Consider the following 5412-nt stretch of genomic DNA (forward strand, 5'->3'; position numbering starts at 1 on the left):
TGCCCTGTCTTCTCTCATCCCTCCCTTCCCTTGTCCCCATCTTCTCTTTTGTCCTGTAGGGCCAGGTAACTTTCTATACTCCTTTACCTGTATTTCTTATTTCCTAGTAGCAAGAACAGTACTCGACAGTTGTTCCTAAAACTTTGAATTCCAACTTCTCTTCATCCCTCCCTCCCCACCCATTTCCTTTGGAAGGCAGGCAATTCAATATAAGCCATATCTGTGTAGTTTTGCAAATGACTTCCATAATAGTCATGTTGTGTAAGGCTAACTATATTTCCTTCCTCCTTCTCCCCATTGCTTCTATTCTCTCTTTTGATCCTGACCCTCCCCAAGAGTGTTGACTTCAAATTGCTCCCTCCTCCCCATGCCCTCTCTTCCATCATCCCCCCCACCCTGCTTATCCCTTTCTCCCCCACTTTCCTGTATTGTAAGATAGGTTTTCATACCAAAATGAGTGTGCATTTTTATTCCTTCCTTTAGTGGAATGTGATGAGAGTAAACTTCATGTTTTTCCCTCATCTCCCTTCTTTTTACCTCTAGTAAAAAGTCTTTTGCTATCCTCTTTTATGAGAGATAATTTGCCCCATTCCGGTTCTCCCTTTCTCCTCCCGATATATTTCTCTCTCACCGCTTAATTTCATTTTTTTAAGATATGATCCCATCCTATTCAGTTCACCCTGTCCTGTGTGTGTGTGTGTGTGTGTGTGTGTGTGTGTAATCCCACCAACTACCCAGATACTGAAATTTTCAAGAGTTACAAATATTTTCTTTCCATGTAGGAATGTAAACAGTTCAACTTTAAAAATATGGAATGCTTCACGAATTTGCATGTCATCCTTGCGTAGGGGCCACGCTAATCTTCTCTGTATTGTTCCAATTTTAGTATATGTGCTGCCGAAGCAAGCACCTATTCTACGTATTCTACACTAAGACAGTTTTGAATCACAAAGAACTCAACCAAAAATTCAGTCTTATTGAAGGGAAATTGTAGCATTACCAACTAAAATATTCAATATACTATGATTCCCCATGGCAAAGAATATTGTGCCAAGAAAAGAAAAGCTTGAGAACTATTGATGAAATGCTCCAATCCACTGAACACTGTTGCCAATACCTTAGGTCAGATATTACCTGAACACGGGGTTCAATCACTGAATGAAGCTTACTGGGAAACTTTTTATGAAGACTTGACAGATGTCAAAGTTGAGGCAACTCAAACATCGATAACTGTCATTTAAACCGGGAAGGTGAGCATTTATTGCTAAAATTGGGCAAGTATAGGGAGTATTCATAAAGATGAAAATGAATGTCCAACAGCTAATAGAAGATCATGGAAGTGCCAAGTGGGTAACAGTTTGCAATAGCAGTCAACTTTGTAGGGAAACTGGCTCATTAATCTTTTAAAAAGGAAGGTGCAGATTTGGTCATGTTATATTCTTTTTTTAACAACAATTTTGCCCTTTTATATAGTTGAGATTAAGGTGATTTTGATGATTTGCCAGGAAGTTACTGCACAAAAGTGAAATGCATCCATCTCTTCCATCTACACAACTACCTGTTGGAATTCTCTTCCTTCAAGAGACTATTTCCTCTACAACAACCTCTCTGACAAACTTCCTCCAGCTTGTAGAGGATACTAGAAGTATATGGCATGGTCTCTAACTTCAAAGAATTTATAATCTAGTTGTAAAGACAAGATTTATGCATATAAATGAAAAACTAAAAACAATACCAAAAATGTGATTAATTATCAAATGACTGCTTCATTACTAAATTACCTACTAAATGATAGGGTTCTTAACCATTTTTGTGCCAGTCACTTCTTTGGCAACTTTATGAAGCCTATGGACTCCTTAGAATAATGTTTGAAAGTCCATAACTTTATATAGGATTACAAAGGAAATCAATTATATTGAAATAATTATGGAAAACAAATTTTATTACCATTAAAAGTTATTATAAACAGAAACAAAAGAGACTCATAAACCCCAGGTTAAAAACTCTTGATCTAAACAATAAATGCTATAAAGAAAAGTGTTGTGGGCTGGTATGAAGGGGGAAGACTTCCTGAAGGAGGTGGGACTTGAGGAAGACATTGAAAGATGGGTTTGATTTGGAGAGATGGATAGGAATAGGATTCTAAATGAGGAAAACAAATTGTGGGCAAAGTCAGAAGTGGGAAAGAGCAAGGCATGTTTGGAAGACAATGGAGCAGAGGATTCATATTGAGGAGTAGTGGGAGATAAAATTGGAAAGTTAGTTGGGATTAGATTGTGAATGTTTTGCTAAGGAATTTGCCCTTCATATAGGCAATGGGAAGCCATTGACTGTTGTAGAGAACAGCAGGATCACATAACGTAAGATTAATCTGATCATATGCAGTATAGGGCTCAGCTTCTTACTTTAGCACTGTAAGAGAGCTGCTTTCCAATTGTTTAGGAAAATAAATGGGCTATATACTTAAGTTAATTGTTAAAAACTGAGTAAACAAAAGGTCATTCTATTGCTTGTCAGGCTGGTTTATATGAATATTGAGTTCAGGAAATATGCAAAATGAAAATATGTAAATTCTACGCTCATTTTGATCCTATCCTATTCTAAACTCAGAGTATTAATTGGGTAGTTTCTCCAAGTTAGAATTTTATAACGAAGAGGGAGGGGTAAGATTTGGGTTCCTTCTCTTTCTCTAAATGTGCTTTGTTTCTACCACTGCTAAGATTTTCATTTGCCTCCTTCACTCAGTTCTAGGGTGGTTCTATCAGTTCTACTACAAGTGGAAACAAACAACAATCAATAACACATTTGCAAAATTACCAATGTAACAAAGGCATGCAGCTTTTCATAACAATGGAAGTTGACATTTATAGAACACGTTAAGGTTTTCATAACACCTTGTAGTCATAGCCTCCTGTGTTCCTTACAAGTATAACCCTGTGAGGTAGGTGGTATTATTATTACTATTGGACAGAGGAAGAAACTGAGGCAAAAAGGGTTAAGTGATTTGCCCAGAAGCAAAATTCAGTAAATGCCCAAGCCAAGATTCAAACTCAGGTCACTCTGACTCAAAAAAACAGACAAACAAACAAATCCTTTGATTTACTCACTAGGCTACCTTGCCTCTTTTCTTTGCAATTTAAAGCTTGAGTGGACATGAGAAATTGTTTAGGCCAGCTCTGTCATAGGTTCACAGCTCTAGACCTTGAAGCTACCTGATCTGACCTCCTTGTTTTAGAGAAGGATAAGGTTGAGAGATACAAAATGATTTGCCTGAGGTCATCACTAGTAAGTGGGACGATTGAGACTGGTCCCCAATTCTCCCGACTTCCAACTTAGGGTTCTTTCTTTTATATCATGTTGTTTTAACTTTTGGCTACCGTTCTAGCCTTCTACCCCAAATGTGGAATTGTTGACCTGGAAGAAACTGTAGAAATCATATTTCCCAAACCTGAATGTAGATAATGACTTTAAGGGTAAGACAAGTGAAGTAATAGTCCCTAAAGTTTCTCCTATGGTTACATACAACATACTGAATGTTGCGGAAGATGGCATAAAAATATAATCTACTACAATCACTCTCACTAGATAAATACCTTTTTTAAATGAGTTTTGCATTTATTCTCATCCTTAAAAATTTAAACTCAACCAATGCATTTTATTCTTTTGCAAAGTAGCTGCTACATTTCACAAAATGCAGTCAGTGCTCTCTGAGTAAACACTGAGTCCTTGATGACAGGTGAATTATTGGATGTCTATGACATGAAATTCCCACCAACTGGACAGATTTCTATTAATAGCATAGTATTGTATATAGTTCCACTGCCTAATATCCAAGTCAAACATTTTTCCATCTATCAGTATAAATGTCTTTGGTGTGGTTTTCAGCAGACATATTCAGTCATATAGTCCTTATTCTAACAATTCAAGAATCCCCAGAAGACTTCATAGGGCATTCTTAATATGAATAAGTGAAGTTTATGTGTCCTTAGAATTTCCTATATGACCAACTCATTTTTTTCCCCAACAAAGCCAATTATTGAGCAAAGATCAAGAAATTAAAATAGGCTTTCCAGTTGCCAGGCCAACTTGTCTTTGGTAAATAGATGGAAGAGAGACTGTTCATCTTCTTTGTGTCATGGATCCTGAAGTCTAGTGAAGCTTACAGAACCCTTCCAAGAATAATGTTTTAAATGCATAAAATAAAATACATAAGATTATAAAGGAAATCAGAGGTTTGTGAAAAAAAAGAGGTAATTGTTTTCCCATCCAAGTTCACAGGTCCCCTGAAATCTATTGGTAGACCCTTAGGGATCTATGTACCATAGCACCCTGAAATAGAATTTTGCTACCACAAAAAGTTTTGCCACCACTTTCTCTTCGTTCTCTTCCTCCTTCTCCTCCTCTTCTTCCTCTTCTTCCTATTCATTGGGAGCCTCTTTTACTGAGACTAGGATTTTACCTGGACTTCTCAAAAGTGCTAAAAGCCTTTGAAATACCTTTGCCCCATAGATCCAATTTTCAAATCTTGCCTCATTAGTATTGGGCTCTTACTGCAGATGGTTTAAGCATGAAGCTATTTCTGAGTGAAAACAAAACAAAAATAAAATGGAAATCTAAACCAGTTTTGCCACTACTCTTTTGGAACCAAACATTCTTCTCAGCTATTTATAGGCGACCTTGTTCTAATCCAACGGAGGGTGTGGAACAAGGGATAAGGTGTGCGTTAGCTCTTGTCCTCAGAGGAAAGATCTTTAGTAGAAGGAATTTAGGATTATGTAGAAATGGAAAAATTAAGCATTCCACTAATTACTTATCAATCATTCTTATGTGCAGGAAAATATTTGGTATAACTGTAAGCAAAAACTTAACTAAATCCTAGAAGATATAAGAGGGCAGCTAGGTGGTGCAGTGGCTAGAGCACTGGGTCTGGAGTCATCCTGAGTTCAAATTTGGCCTCAGACACTTACTATTTGTGTGACCCTGGTTAAGTCACTTAACCATGTCTACCTTAGTTCTTCATTTGTAAAATGAGGTGGAGAAAGATACTCCAGTGTCTTTGCCAAGAAAACCTCACATGGGGTCATGAAGAGTCGGATATGACTGAAAACGACTAAACAACAACAGAAGATATAAGGAGGGGTGATAAAATAGTTAGCATGTACACAGTACTTTTAAGTTTGCAATGTCTTTGAAATACATTGTCTCATTACAGCTTCCTATTAACCCCATTGGATAGCTACTACAGTTATTATTATCTCCGTTGTCCAGAGTAGGAATCTAAGACTCAGGGAGGTTAAGCAATTTATCCATGGTCACACAGTCAGCATCAGAGGCAGTATTTGAGCCTAGGGTCAAGTACGTACCATTGTACTATTTGGCATACTTCTAAAAATGGTTAAAAAATGAACATGA

At 37.1% G+C, this 5412-nt stretch overlaps 1 non-coding gene across 1 annotated transcript; it reads right to left on the bottom strand.

Moving 5' to 3' along the window:
• Positions 1-803: 803 nt before the first annotated feature.
• Positions 804-910, bottom strand: LOC140512982 (U6 spliceosomal RNA). Its single transcript, XR_011970029.1, has one exon. It is a non-coding gene; the product is annotated as a U6 spliceosomal RNA (small nuclear RNA).
• Positions 911-5412: the final 4502 nt, after the last annotated feature.

Source organism: Notamacropus eugenii, chromosome 6 (assembly GCF_028372415.1).
Source record: "Notamacropus eugenii isolate mMacEug1 chromosome 6, mMacEug1.pri_v2, whole genome shotgun sequence".
Classification (NCBI taxonomy): domain Eukaryota; kingdom Metazoa; phylum Chordata; class Mammalia; order Diprotodontia; family Macropodidae; genus Notamacropus; species Notamacropus eugenii.